The sequence below is a fragment of the Pongo abelii genome, chromosome 19 (genome assembly GCF_028885655.2).
Source record: "Pongo abelii isolate AG06213 chromosome 19, NHGRI_mPonAbe1-v2.0_pri, whole genome shotgun sequence".
Taxonomy (NCBI): Eukaryota; Metazoa; Chordata; class Mammalia; order Primates; family Hominidae; genus Pongo; species Pongo abelii.
In genome coordinates, this window is record NC_072004.2 from 31,776,069 (window position 1) to 31,791,480 (window position 15,412).

General features: G+C 45.1%; 2 long non-coding RNA genes across 12 annotated transcripts in view; one reads left to right on the forward strand and one right to left on the reverse strand.

The window, feature by feature from the left end:
- The window catches only part of LOC134760542 (uncharacterized), a 105,581-nt gene that overhangs the window by 33,323 nt on the left and 56,846 nt on the right, over positions 1-15,412 (forward strand). For 10 of the 11 annotated variants that reach the window (XR_010138199.1, XR_010138203.1, XR_010138201.1 and 7 more), the window contains one exon: positions 2,780-2,898. The exons of the other annotated variant lie outside the window; for it this stretch is intronic. This is a non-coding gene — a long non-coding RNA (uncharacterized LOC134760542). The remainder of the gene's footprint in view (positions 1-2,779; positions 2,899-15,412) is intronic. 11 annotated transcript variants of the gene reach the window in all.
- Positions 2,895-7,852, reverse strand: LOC112131547 (uncharacterized). Its single transcript, XR_008515419.2, has 3 exons — positions 5,931-7,852; positions 5,276-5,370; positions 2,895-4,293 (listed from the first exon to the last, which is right to left on the reverse strand). It is a non-coding gene; the product is annotated as an uncharacterized LOC112131547 (long non-coding RNA).

A 15,412-nucleotide genomic window follows, 5' to 3' on the forward strand; every position in this document is an offset into this window, starting at 1 on the left:
CAGCTGTGACAGATCCAGCCAAGGAGCGCTCCCGGGTCTTCTTAGTTGTTTCTTCCCACACACCTGCCACTCAAAGCCACAACCCACTTGCACGCCACCTTGAGGACACCTTAAAACGGCCGTCTAGATCTGAACTGCACTGAGGGAATGGTCAGCTTTACTCCCATTAGATGGCTTGGCCCAAAGGACCTAGTGACCACCCAGACAAAAATTCTTCCTAAAAGCTGCATGCGTCTGTGGTCTCTAAGAGGCAAAACTACATCCTAAAGAAAAAGCCAACCCACCCCCACCTCCACCACAAAACAAAACAAAAACAAAACCCACCACCAACCCACCTTTCATGTGAGGAGTCCTTGAGAAGGGCCTCTCCAGCCAGGACCAGGCAAGGGAATCTGTGCACTTGGCCAGACCCAGAACACACAGTGTCAGGGACCTGACAGTCACACTCTGACCCCATAGAATTTCCACCACTGACACACAGATCAGGATGTGTCAGCCTGAGAGATGACACCACAAATCTGGCTTTCACAGATTGATTCCACACACATCCCATCACTGACACCAGATTCCCTCATCACTGACCCTATATATCCACAAGAATTGATTCCATGGACCTCATCACTATCCCAAAGACCACCCATCACTAGAGATCATCATCTCTCACCCCAGGGACCCCACAGATTCCCCATCCCTGATTCCAGGATCTATAGAACCTCATCTCTTGCCCCCACAGGCCTATTAATAAAAGGATACATTTATAGGGGACTGTGTTGACCATTTTGCACACCCATTGCGCGTGTGTGTGTGTGTGTGTGCTGATTAATGGACTTAGGTAAACTTTAGCGTTTTGGTAGGCAATGCAATTTTTCAATGCCTTTTCTTTCTTTTTCTTGTACATCTTTAAAGACCTTACTCTAGTAACTGTGCATTGCAGTTTATTAATGCCTATCCCTTATTGAGTCCTTGTCATGCATATTTGTTATTAATCATAATTCACAATTCTTGTAATTCAGAGACACCAGAGATTCACATAAGAAGAATGGCTTTGGGTTTTTATTTATTTATTTGTTTTGGTTTCTGTAGATTATCAAATTCATTCATTTGTATCAAGTCACTAAGCGTATACTTTGTTTTCTAAAAAAAAATTCCAATTAATGTTTTTTAAGACAGGGTATCACTCTGTCACCCAGGCTGGAGTGCAGTGGTATAATCATGGCCACTGTAGCCTCAACCTCCTGGGCTCAAGTGATCCTCCCTCCTCAGCTTACATAGTAGCTGAGACTACAGGCATGAACCAATATGCCCACCTAACTAAAATTTTTTTTGTAGGTATATGTGTCACACTATGTTGCAGAGACTGGTCTTGAACTCCTGGGCTCAACTGATCCTCCCACCTTGGCCTCCCAAAGTGTTGAGATTACAGGTGTGAGCCACTGTACTCAGCTGACAAAATCTTAAAAAGAGGAAAATACTTTGGGGCCTAATGTAAAATTTCCACTGAGATGATGCGTCAGAAATTAAGGTAGAATAAGATGGCCCTAGGGCATCAAAACAACAAAAACTAAATCTTGGGCTGGGTGCGGTGGCTCATGCCTCTAATTCCAGCAATTTTGGAGACCAAGGTGGGGGACTCACTTTAGCTCAGAAGTTTGAGACCATCTAGCCACCATGGTGAAACACTGTCTCTACTGAAAATACAAAAATTAGCCTGGAGGTTGCACTGAGCCAAGATTGTGCCAATGCACTCCAGTCTGGGCAATGGAGGGAGATTCTGTCTCAAAAAAAAAAAAAAAAAGAAGAAGAAACAAAATCTTAATTTCTTCATCAAATGTAAAATATATGGACTGGACTCTGGAGGAATAATACACAAAAACACACATAGGCACTATTTTTTTTGAAGTTTTATTGAGAAATATTGATAACATACCACAGTAGCCACTGATTTAAAGTGTAAAATTCAATGGTTTTCAGTATATTTGCACTGTTATGCAAACATCACCACAACAAATTTTAGATCATTTTCATTATCCTGAAGTAAACACCATATCCCTCCATTTCCCCCCAACTCCCCTAACCCTGGGCCACCACTAATCTACTTTCTGTTTCTATGTATTGGTCTATTTTGGACATTTTATTTAAATGGAATTACATAACATGTGGTCCTTTGTGACTGGCTTCTTTCACTTAGCATAATATTTTCAAGGTTTATTCAATCTTACATGTGCAGAGGGGGCACATTACATAAGGATAAACCTGGGATGGGGGGTGCTTACTGATTGATTTGGAAACTTCCCTCCAAAATTCTAAAGGGAAATGATTGGTTTCAAATAGAGGAAAAACCTATTCAGGCTAAAATCCTGTTTTCAGCAGTTTGTAATGTGGGGTTTATTGCAAAGAATGGCAAGACTTTTAGGCTTATTTTCCGCAAATTCTCCCTGTGTTTGGGGAACAGTCACAGAATGTGTAGGAATGGGCTTCTAGGCTCTGTGGCTGGAGATTCAAGTCCAGGAGAACACAGGTCCCAGGGTAGGCAGAGAAAAACAGTGGAAGAGTGCCAACAGAATGCTTTGAAATGGAAAATTTTAAATGTTCCCTCCAAAAGGAGTCCCAGATAACCACACAAAAGAGGACTTTGCTGGGCAGGTCCATCGCAATGGTTCAATAACAAGACACAGACAGACTGGGAAAGAAGGAAGTTTATTTCTGCAGCCACTTACAGGGAGAAGCACCGGGTAACTCACCAGATGAACTCAAAGTTACAAGTTTTTTTTTTTTCTAGTGCTTATATACTTCTTAAGCTCCATGTGGGATTGCACCTACAAGCAGGAGTGTTTCATTCAATCAGCAGCTAATTTTTAACTCGGGTCTAGCGTCTGGAAAGATTTCTCTAGAGTCTTGGTAAGTTTCTGAATCTTAAGACAGGCCAAGGTGAATGTGTAAGAATGCTATCATTATTCTATTCAGAATTTAGGGTCTGAGAAAACCCAGGCAGGGTCTCAATGGGTTGGTTTTCACATTCCATCCCTGATACTCAGGCACCAGTTTCTTCATTTCTTTAACGTTAACTTATGCATTCATCAAAATTATAGTAAAGGGTTAGTAGAAACTGTTCCGGTTGCTATTGGAAACCTGGCCTGCCACACTGCCATAGTAACTGAAGCCCACTACAGAACATCGAAAATGCCTGCGAACACTGACTTTACTGACCATTCAATTAAATTGCAGAAAAGCAAGCTCACGCTGCCTCCCTGATCTGTCCTCCAGAATTGCTAGTTAGAAACGTGCACATTGTCCTAGGTTCAGTTTTGCAAAGATGGAGTCTGGCAGTGAAAGCATTTGTTTGAATTCATGCATTAAGGTCTGCTTTGTCTATTTCTTTTATATTTGTTTACTTGTGTTTTTTTGAGACGGAGTTTCAATCCTCTTGTCCAAGCTGGAGTGCAATGTGGCGGTCTCGGCTCACTGCAACTTCCGCCTCCTGGGTTGAAACCGTTCTCCTGCCTCAGCCTCTCAAGTAGCTGGGATTACAGGCATGCGCCACCATGCCCGGCTAATTTTTGCATTTTTAGTAGAGATGGGGTTTCACCATGTAGGCCAGGATAGTCTTGAACCCCTGAGCTCAGGCAATCCACCCGCCTCGGCGTCCAAAGAGCTGTGATTACAGGCATGAGCACCCTCGGCCGGCCTATTTTATTTTAAGATGAAGTCTTGCTCTGTCGCCCAGGCTGGAGCGCAGTGGCACGAGCTCGGCTCACTGCAACCTCTGCCTCCGGGATTCAAGCGATTCTTGTGCCTCTGCCTCACAAATAGCTGGGATTACAGGCGCCCGCCACCATGCCTGGCTAATTCTTTATTTTTAGTACAGACGGGGTTTCACCATGTTGGCCAGACTGGCCTCGAACTTCTGACCTCAAGTGATCCGCCCACCTCGGCCACCAAAATTGCTGGAATTACAGGCGTGAGCCACAACACCCAGCCCCATTTCCTTTATTTTATTTATTATTTCGAGAAGGAGTTTCGCTCTTGCCATCCAGGCTGGAGTGCAGTGGCGCGATCTCGGCTCACTGCAACCTTCACCTCCTGGGTTCAAGCTCTTCTCCTGCATCAGCCTCCGGAGTAGCTGGGATTACAGGCGCATGCCATCATGCCCAGCTACATTTCCTTTATTTTATTTTTTATAATTTACTAGCCTGTTTGTTGATAACAAGACTGGCGGTGCTCAAGGTTGGTCTGGGTGCTCACCGGGCGGTGGGAGTGGACCATGTGGGAGGGTCTCCAGTGCCTGGTCCAAATCTGCAAGAAAGTGCAGGAAACGGCACTAAGGGTGATAGTAAAGTTTTGGTTAGGCGGGGCGGGTAGGCGTTCCAGCGCAGAAATGCGCAGGAAAGGTTTTGCTGTGCTTGTAGGCAGGTCATCCCCAAGAGCTTATTGGCTTGCAGTGAGACAAGATCGTGCCACTGCACTCCAGCCCGGGCTACAGAGTAAGACTCTGTATCAAAAAAATAAATAAATAAATAGTGAATGAGTATCCATTGATGTATGAAATGGCTGCATTAAAGGAAAACTAGCCAAGAAAAGACAAGGCAAAAAAAAGTCAAGGATCAGTATGAAAAATAAATATATTTTAAAAGATTTGTTTTTAAAGCAACAACACGGGTTTAAATTTTAAAGGGAAAGAAGTAGCTCCGAGATAGAGGAAACAGGATGGCTTCTGAAGAAGGGAACATTATTCTTTGAAATGGAAAGAAATTATGACAAGAGGGTAGCACAGACTGAAGAGGTGGAGGTAAAAGGGGGTTCTTGGCCAGACACAGTGGCTCACACCTGTAATACCAGCACTTTCGGAGGCCAAGGCAGGTGGATCACCTGAGGTCAGGAGTTGGAGGCCAGCCTAGCCAACATGGTGAAACCCCGTCTCTACTAAAAATACAAAAATTAGTTGGGCATGGTGACAGGTGCCTATAATGCCAGTTCCTTTAGAGGCTGAGGCAGGAGAATTGCTTCAACCCAGGGGCGGAGGTTGCAGTGAGCCGTGATCGCGTCACTGTTCTACAGGCTGGGTGACTGAGGAAGACTCTTTCACAAATTAAAAAAAAATTTTTAAAAAGTGTGTGTGGTGGGGGTATCTTGACTTTTCTCCATGTGTCTTAGGCCACAACTCTTACATGGTAACTTGCAGAACAGATTCCTCAACCAATACCTTTACGGTGCTGCCTCCCTGATGGGCTGGGTTCTAAACAGCAATACCTTCCCCATCTTCTCAGTCCTTACTCACCTGGGCACCATCCTCCCAGTACATCCCTTGAAACCCTCCAGGGCTCTTTCCCTTGCTCCAGTAAGGAAATCACTTCAGGCTTTGGATAGAGAGACCTGTTTATAAGAAAAGAAGTAAGATGGCCAGGCACAGTGGCTCACTCCTGTAATCTCAGCACTTTGGGAGGCCAAAACAGGTGGAGTGCTTGAGGTCAGGAGTTCAAGACCAGCCTGACCAACATGGTGAAACCCTGTCTCTACTAAAAACACAAAAATTGGCCAGGCGTGGTGGCGGTTGCCTGTAATCCCAGCTACTCAGGAGGCTGAGACATGAGAATCTCTTGAACCCGAGATGAATGTTGGAGTGAACTGAGATCGCGCCATTGCACTCCAGCCTGGGTGATAGAGTGAGACTTCATCTCAAAAAAAAAAAAAAAGAAAAGAAGTAAGACATACTCGTGCTGTACCTGAATTCAGTTAGTCCCTTAGTACTCACGAAGGACTAGAGAAAGGTGTAAAGGTCTGAAGCATGGAGAAGATGGAGTGACCCCAAAGAGCTGCCCATCTATTAATCTACAAAACATAAAACAATTCCCTAGGCAGCAGGTGAAAAGTCACCCAGAGAACTGAAAGCTACACCCAAAATTCATGAGTTATTTGGGGATAGACATCCTTACCTAGTGAGACCAGGCTGCTATAGTTCTCCATCATTACATCTCTGTATAAGTCCTTCTGAGCAGCGTCCAGGCACTCCCATTCCTCCTGAGAGAAGTCTATAGACAGATCCTGGAACATGCCCAACCCCTGAAATGACAAACCCAGGCAGCACTGTTGAAATTAAAGGAAAGGTTTTTAAGACGAAGGAAGAGATGGAAAGGTGCTGAAGGATGGAGAGAATATAGTGAGTGGACCGGCTAGTCTGAGAGTGGGGAAGAGTAAAAAAATTAGTGTAACTTCAACAAAGTACCTCCGTGTTCATGAATATTCCTGTTGTGGCCAGCAAACCTCCTTCATAGAATGAGACATTCCCAGTATTCCATGGTTAGAGCTTGGAATGAATAAAGTACATTGATATATAATATTATTTCCCAAATAAATGAAATAGAGTTGAAAAGCACACAGCAAGCTGTAGGCCTGGCAAAGCTTCAAGAATATTACAGTAAACATCTGATATGCAAGTTACTATTTACAACAAAAGCTTAATAAATAGGCACTTCCCCCTTACCATTTTCTTTCTTGTTTTTTTTTCTCGTTTCATTTTTTTGTTTTTGTTTTTACTTTAAGACAGGGTCTCGTTCTGTTGCCCAGGTTGGAGTACAGTGGCACAATCACAGCTCACTGCAGCCTCAAACTCCCAGGCTCAGGTGATCCTCCCACCTCAACCTCTGTATTAGCTTTGACTATAGGCATGCGCCACCATGCCCAGCTAATTTTTTTTTGTATTTTTAGTAGAAACGAGGTTTTGCCATTTGGCCAGGCTGCTCTCAAACTCCTGAGCTCAAGCAATCCATCTTTGGCCTCCCAAAGTGCTGGGATTACAGGCATGAGCCACCACACCCAGCCTTGTCTCTTTCCTTAAAGGAAGACAGGATCTTTCAAAAATATCTACAAAAAGTTTAAAAACCTCTATTGGCCAGGCATAGTGGCTCGCACCTGTAAACCCAGCACTTTGGGAGGGCAAGGAGGATGGATCACCTGAGGTCAGGAGTTCGAGACCAGCCTGACCAACATGGAGAGACCATTTTAGTCTCTACTAAAAATACAAAATTAGCTGGGTGTGGTGGCACATGCCTGTAATCCCAGCTACTTGGGAGGCTGAGGCAGGAGAATTGCTTGAACCTGGGAGGTGGAGGTTGCAGTGAGCCGAGATCTCACCACTGCACTCCAGCCTGGGAATAAGAGTGAAACTCTGTCTCAAAAGAAAAACAACAATTACAACAACAACAAAACCTCTATTGCACTTTGATAATTAGTACTTCCATAAAATAGTATAGATAGTACTTTGATAATTAAATGTACATTGGCAGGGTTTGGTAACCCACACCTGTAATCACAGCACTTTGGGAGGCCAAGGCAGGTGAACTGCTTGAGCTCAGGAGTTCAAGATCAACCTGGGCAACATGGCAAATCCCAATCTCTACAAAAATATATATCATATACAAATTAGCCCGATGTAGTGGGACATGCCTCTAGTCCCACCTACTTGGGAGGCTGAGATGGGAGGATTGCTTGAGCCTAGGAGGTCAAGGCTGCAGTGAAATGTGTTCCTGCCACTGCACTCCAGCCTAGGCACCAGAGCAAGATCCTGTCTCAAAAAAAAAAAAAAATATCAGGCGCGGTGGCTCACGCCTGTAATCCCAGAACTTTGAGGCTGAGTAGGGCAGATCATGAGGTCAAGGGTTCAAAACAATCCTGGCCAACATGGTGAAACTCTGACTGTACTAAAAATACAAAAATTAGTTTGGCATGTTGGCGCGTGCCTGTAGTCCCAGCTACTCAGGAGGCTGAGGCAGGAAGAATTGCTTGAACCCAGATGGTGGAGGTTGCAGTGAGCCAAGGTCGTGCCACTGCACTCCAGCCTGGTAACAGATCGAGAGTGCGTCTCAAGAAAAAAAAAAAAAAAGAGTGGGTATCATGGTAGGAATAAACTGCACACAGGTCAGACAAAAGTTACAAGGGCCTCTGCCAGTATAAACAAGCTTCCTGTGAGACACCTGGTCATGGGTCAGACACTTGAGCATTAGGCTGTGGGCCAGGAAAAAGAAATTTCTGGTGAAAGGCTACTCTAAAGACCCACAGGCCCCTCCCCTAGAGCCCCATTAGAGTGAGGTAGAGTTTATAGCCATTCTCCTGAGAGACCTCAAGACCCAATTAGAAGAAAACCATAACATTTGTTATATACAAGGCATTTTCCAAACAGTAGTTCATAGATAAAAGATATTGTCTTCCTTTGGGTATAAAACAAAATCTCAAGATACACGAAAACTGTTTTGCTTTTACTGAATAATTTTTGTGCATATGTGTTTAGCTGCAAGTGGCTAACATGCTGTGATTTTCTTTCCTTTCCCTTTTTTTTTTCTTGAGACAGTCTTGCTGTGTCACCCAGGCTGAAGTGCAGTGGCCTGATCTTGGCTCACTGCAACCTCAGCCTCCCATAGCTGGGATTACAGGTGCCTGCCGCCACACCCAGCTAATTTTTGTATTTTTAGTAGAGACGGGGTTTCACTGTGTTGCCAAGTCTGGTCTCGAACTCGTGGCCTCAAGTGATCCACCCATGTTGGCTCCCAAAGTACTAGGATTACAGGCGTGAGCCACCATGCCTGGCCAACTCTGATTTTCTAACTTGCCTCATGTATCAGGTTCATACTGGGAAAAAAACAGGTCAGAGCCATTGGAGCCATGTGTACAGATGTGCAGTAGCTCTGCTAGTAACACTGCTGCTTGCTTCAGCTCTTAAGACAAGAGCTCTGCCCTTCCTCTAGCTGTCTCTGATTCCCCCTAACAGATGGATAATCATGTTACTCCATTAGATTCACTTTCAATATCCCATCATTAGATTAAAACCAACAGGCTAAAAAGATAACTTGAGGAAATGCTTTCAGGTCCACAGTGTTCTCATAGGGCCAGTATCATTTAGACATGTCAGGACTGTGGTTGCAGGGGACAGAATGGAGTGTCATTCTTAACTGGCCATCCAATGTCATCAGCATGAACAGGAGGACTTTATAGGATATTATCTGATGTTTTCTGAATATTACCTTACAAATGCTCCTTTATTTATAACTTAAGAATAGGGACCCTGTCTTTTAAAGCTTTATACATCCTCAAGTAAAGGTTTTTCATATTAAATCCATTAATAATATCTAAAGGCTGACCTGGAAATTCCATTTCTAAGTATTTATCCAAAGTAAAGAAGTTTTTTCTTTTTTTGAGATGGAGTTTCTCCCTTGTTGCGCAGGCTGGAGTGCAGTGGTGTGATCTTTGCTCACTGCAACCTCTGCCTCCTGGGTTCAAGCGATTCTCCTGCCTTACCCTCCCGAGTAGCTGGGATTACAGGCATGCACCACCACGCTCAGCTAATTTTGTATTTGTAGGAGAAACGGGGTTTCTCCATATTAGTCAGGCTGGTCTCAAACTCCTGACCTCAGGTGATCCACCCACCTTGGCCTCCCAAAGTGCTGGGATTACAGGTGTGAGCCATCATGTCCTGCCAAGATTTTTTTTTTGAGACAAGTCTCAATCTGTTACCCAGGCTACAGTGCAGTGAGGTGATCACAGCTCACTGCAACCTCTGCCTCCTGGGTTCAAGTGATTTTTGTGACTCAGCCATCAAAGTAGCTTGGAATACAGGCACACACCACCATACCCCGCTAATTTTTTTTGGTATTTTTGGTAGAGAGCAGGTTTCACCATGTTAGCCAGGCTGGTCTCAAACTCGTGGCCTCAAGCAAGGCCACTTTGGGAGGCTAAGGTGGGCAGATCATCTGAGGTCAGGAGTTCAAGACCAGCCTGGCCAACATGGTGAAACCCTGTCTCTAATTAAAATACAAAAGGTAGCCAGGCATTGTGGCAGGTGCCTGTAATACCAGCTACTCGAGAGTCAGAGGCAGGAGAATTGTTTCACCCTGGGAGGCGGAGGTGGCAGTGAGCCAAGACTGTGCCACTGCACTCCAGCCCAGGCAACAGAGCGAGACTCTCTACCAAAATATAAATAAATATAAAAATACAAAAAAGCCAGGCACAGTGGCTCATGCCTGTAATCCCAGCACTGTGGGAGGCCGAGGCAGGTGGATGACTTGAGATCAGGAGTTCCAGACCAGCCTGGCCAACATGGCAAAACCCTGTCTCTACTAAAAATACAAAAATTAGTCGGATGTGGTGGCTCACCCTCTAACCCCAGCTACTTGGGAGGCTGAGGCAGGAGAATCGCTTGAACCTGGGAGGCGGAAGTTGTAGTGAGCAGAGTTTGTGCCATTGCACTGCAGCCTGGGCAACAAGAGTGAAACTCCATCTCAAAAAAAAAAAAAAAAAAAGGATACAAAAAATTAGTGGGGTGTAGTGGCACATGCCTGTAATCTAGGCTACTTAGGAGGCTGAGGCAGGAGAATCACCTGAACCTGGAAGGTGAAGATTACAGTGAGCTGAGACTGCACCACTGCACTCCAGCCTGGGTCACAAGAGCCAAGAGCGAGAATCCATCTAAAAAAAAAAAAGAATTTCTATTTGGGGGACAAAATAAAAGAAATGGAGTGAAAGAGATGTAAGGAAATTGAAAGTCAACAGGCTCATAATGCCAATAAATAATGATGGAACAAAGAAATCAGTATTGGCTAAATAAAACCAACGTGTTTTTAAATATTTTTTCAAAATTTAGACAAAGTTTTCCAGTACACTGAGACACTTCTACTATCAAGACTATAATATTGGCTGAGCACAGTGGCTTATGCCTATAATCCCAGCACTTTGGGATGCCAAGGCAGGAGGATCGTTTGATCCCAAAAGTTCACGTCAAGCCTGGGAAATATAGGGAAACACTGTCTGCAAAAATAAAATAAAATAATAAGCCAGGCATGGTGGTATACATCGGTGAGCTGTGACCACCCCACTGCACTCTAGGCTGTGTAACAGAGAAAGACCCTGTCTCAACAAAAAAACTAGAATATAGAATAAATGACATTCGGGTAAGTGGAATATTAGGTGTTCAATAAACATAGGTTATTCCCTCCCCATCTCCATAGAATCATCAATTTTTTTTAAAGAGAAGTTTTGATTAGAATCTAAAAATATCAATACTTGTCTTTCTAAAAAAGGAGGGAGGATTTAAATATAACAATTTCTTGGTTATTTCTATTTTTTTCATTGTTGCTTAATATTAGTAATGAAGATGCAATTGCTCCCTTTCAAACATAGTCTTAATTAGTTGCACAAAATGCCACCTTATAGTCTGATGTACTTCAAATTTCCCTATCTATGAAAGCTAAATTTGGATATTATCATCTCAAGGATATTAAAATCTCTGTCTTTAAATCTATCTAGGGTTCTACATTTTCTGTAAGCCTTAGTGAATCTCACTATAGTCCTCCTTCCCTTTAAAAATGCAGTGATAGGCCGGGTGCAGTGGCTCCTCCCTGTAACCCCAGCACTTTGGGAGGCTCAGGTGGGAAGATTGCTGGAGCTCAGGGGTTCAAGACCAGACTGGGCAACATGGCAAAACCCCGTCTGTGCAAACATTACAAATATTAGCCCGGCATGGTGCCATACGCCTATAATCCAGCTACTTGGGAGGCTGAGGAGGGAGGATCCCTTCAGCCCTGGAGGTCAAAACTGCAGTATTCCCTGATCCTGCCACTGCACTTTTGGAGGCTGAGGCAAGTGGATCACCTGAGATCAGGAGTTCGTGACCAGCCTGGCCAATATGGTGAAACCCTGTCTCTACTAAAAATACAAAAATTGGTTGGGTGTGGTGGCAGGTACCTGTAATCCCAACTATTCAGGAGGCTGAGACAGGAGAATTACTTGAATCTGGGAGGCAGAGGCTGCAGTGAGCCGAGATTGCACAACTGCAGTTCAGCCTGGGCAAAGCAGAGTGAGACTCTGTCAAAAAAATAAAATAAAATAAATAAAAAATAAATAAATAAATAAATAAAGAAGAAAAAGAAAGAAAAAGAAAATCAGTGATAGGTGAGTCACCTCATGCATATAATCATAGCACTTTGGAGGCAGAGGGGGAGGATCACTTGAACTCAGGAGTTCAAGACCAGCCCAGACAACATAGTAAGTCTTCTTCCCTACTGAAAATTATTTTTAATTACACCACAGTGCTAGTGTGTGCCTCTGGTTTCAGCTTATTTGGCAGGCTGAGGTAGAAGGATCATTTGAGCATAGGAGATCAAGGCTGCAATGAGCTGAGATCGTGCCACTGCACTCCAGCCTGGGAGACAGAGTGAGACCCTACCTCAAAAATAAAAATAAATACATGAATAAAAATTCAGCGATGGAGTTGATGGACTTGAGGTTGAAGACCCCCAACGTGTACCCGTTTGGAAAAAACTCAACCTGTGTTCTTCCTCTGCTTCACACCAAAACCACAACAATCAACCCAGAAGACTTCTGTGGCCTCAAAATATGAGGAGATTTCTCCCTATCAGCAAGCAAGGAATCAGTTCTGCAGCAGACACCAGTTGGGTGTCTACCAATTCGATTCTGACACTATCTACCATGAGATAGTGTCACCCCACAGATTGCGGGCTCAGCCCCCAAAACTGCCCCCCTTTCAGACACCAGTCACAAGTCCCAGCCTCTGGAAATTATGACTGATGGGTTTAATTTGGAGTTCCTATGACCCCCTTTTTGGGTTTGATTAATTTGCTAGAATAAAATGCCTCACAAACCTCAAGGAAACACATTTACTGTTTGATTATAAGGACATTCCAAAGGATATAGATGAAGAGATGCCTAGCGCGAGGTATAGGAGAAGGGGCACAGAGCTTCCATCCCCTCCCTGGGCATGAACCTCCAGGAACCTGCATGTGTTCAGCTCTCTGGAAGCTCTCCGAATCCACTCCTTTTGGGTTTGTAAGGAGGCTTCATTACATAGGCATGATTGATTAAACCATTGACCACTTGCCATCAACTCAATCCTCAGTCCCCTCCACTCCCCAGGGGTGGGAGGGTAGGGGCTGAAAGTCCCAACCCTCTAATCCTGCCTTGGTCTTTCTGATGACCAGCCCACATCCTGAAGCTATCGCTCAATCACTAACATATAAAAAGCCAAAGCCTGGGTGCGGTGGCTCACTCCTGTAATCCCAACACTGGGAGCCTGAGGCAGGCAGATCACTTGAGGTCAGGAGTTTGAGATCAGACTGGCCAATATGTTGAAACCGCGTCTCTACTAAAAAATAAAACAAAGACAAAAATTAGCTGGGTGTGGTGGCACATGCCTGTAGTCTACTCGGGAGGCTGAGGCAGAAGAATTGCTTGAACCCAGGAGGCAGAGGTTGCAGTGAGTGGAGATTGCGCCACTGCACTCCAGCCTGGGTGACAGAGCAAGACTCCGTTTTCAAAAAAAACAAAAAACAAAAAACAACAAAAAAAGCAAGCCCTTAGGACATTCCAAGGATTTTAGGAGTTGTATGCCAGGAAATTGGGACAAAGACCACATCTGTATTTGACAAAATCACAGAACCGTATGAGTATTTAATTCAATACAGACATGGAAACTGGCCCAAGCATTTACTCACAGATGACTGGGAAAATCCCTGGTCCTGTGGGTACAAACTATTGATCAAACCCCCAATCTCATTCCTACCCCTAAAATACAGCAGAGTGAAAGATCTTATTACCTATTTGGACTGACATTAACACCATCCCTTAAACTGCATGGCTTTCAATCCCAGGGCTATGGCATGTGATGCCACATAGAATATGCACGAATCTTCTCTCCAGCAATTGAGTTGTTAGGATAAAGGCTCTTGTCTTTACCTTCTTTCTCTCACAGCCAAGAATATTAAAGAAGGTGGACACAAAGGATGAGGTTGGAACGGAAGTTTAATAAGCAAAAGAAGAAAGCTCTCCCAAGCGGAGAGGGGACCCAAAAGAGGGTTGCCAACTAGGAGGCTGAATCTGGGGGTTTTGTGAACTGGGAAGGTGAAGAATGTGCTCACTGGTCTGTGGGCTGTCTTGGAGAAAGCACTACTTAGCTTGGCCCGGGAACTTAGCCTGGGACCAATCAGAGGCTGAAGTGAAAGCTTGGCTCAGGACCATTCAGGGGCTGAAGTGAAATTTGGGCCCAGGACCAATCAGGGGCTGAAGTGATGATTCCTAGAGGTTCGGCTCACAGTCCAAAGCATGTCTAGAAAAGGAAAGTGGCCGCCGGAGCCTGTTAGTCCAAGCTGCACCGTTTTGTAAGCCCCCACCATTTCACAGACCCTGGTCAGAGGGAAACATTCCACTGGGGTTTGGACTGCGAGAAACATCCTCCCCAACCGCCTGACTTGCTTATCACATCCTGCTGGGGAAAGGCCCAAGAAACATCCTTATCAACATTCTCCCAGGCAACAAGCCATACTGCACAGACCCCTCCTGCCCAGGCCTATAATTACTCCAGCCTGTAAGCGGCAGTGGGCTCTGGCATTTAGTTGGTCCCCTCCATAGAGCTGCCAACTCTTTCTCTTTCTTTAACCTTCACTTTCCCTTCAAAATCTAACAGAGCTCACCGCATACATGCCCACAAAAAAAAAGCGACTATTTCCTGGAAGCCCGCTGGTCACACAAAGAACAAAGGCATTTCTATGTTGGGCCTAAGTCCCTTATTAATGCAGCTGAGGAATGTCTTTAGGACAACCCCCTTTGCTAGTTTTCCTTCTCTGTGCCTGCAGCCTGATTTTTCAGGCTGTTTCGCTGTTTAAAGGAGTTTTACCGAGGACCCGCCCTAACTCCCTAAAGGGTTTTTTCTCTCAAGGGAACACACAAAGTTCCAATCGCACACATGCCTCCCCATATCCACTTACCCTCTGCTTCACAGCCAATCACACTCTCCTCTCTCACACAGACCACGGGGCCACACAAGTTGCACCTGCACAGCCACAGACCTGCAACTCACGCACACACAGTACTGCACACACACGCAAAGTTACACACCCACCCTGGGACACGCATCCCCAACCACACAGTCACCGGTTGTCCACATCCGCACACACAACGCGGCTCGTCCAGGACACACACATCCACTCCGAGCGCGCACAGTCACAAGCGCCCACCTGATCACCCAGAGTCAGCACCACACAGCCACAGTCACAGACCACGAAGACCCACGGCAACCATCGCAATCACACACGCAAAATCCTCTCCTCAGCCCTCCACACACAAAAGGACCGGAGCCAGATTCCTCATTCTCAGCTTTCTCTAGTTCTGCTTGGGGCCAGCCTGGCCAAGTTACTCCGGACTCCGAGGCGGAGCAGCAGCTAATTGTGCCCAGTGAAAGATTCTGCCACCTGGCTAAGAGGAAGCCGAAATCTCGCGAGATGTGGTGTTGGCCTGCGGGATCCTCCAGGAAATGTAGTCCAGAGCCTGACTGCTCCCCTACTAAAAATACAAAAATTAGCCCAGCCTGGTGGGCGCCTGTAATCTCAGCTTCTTGGAAGATTGAGGCAGCAGAATC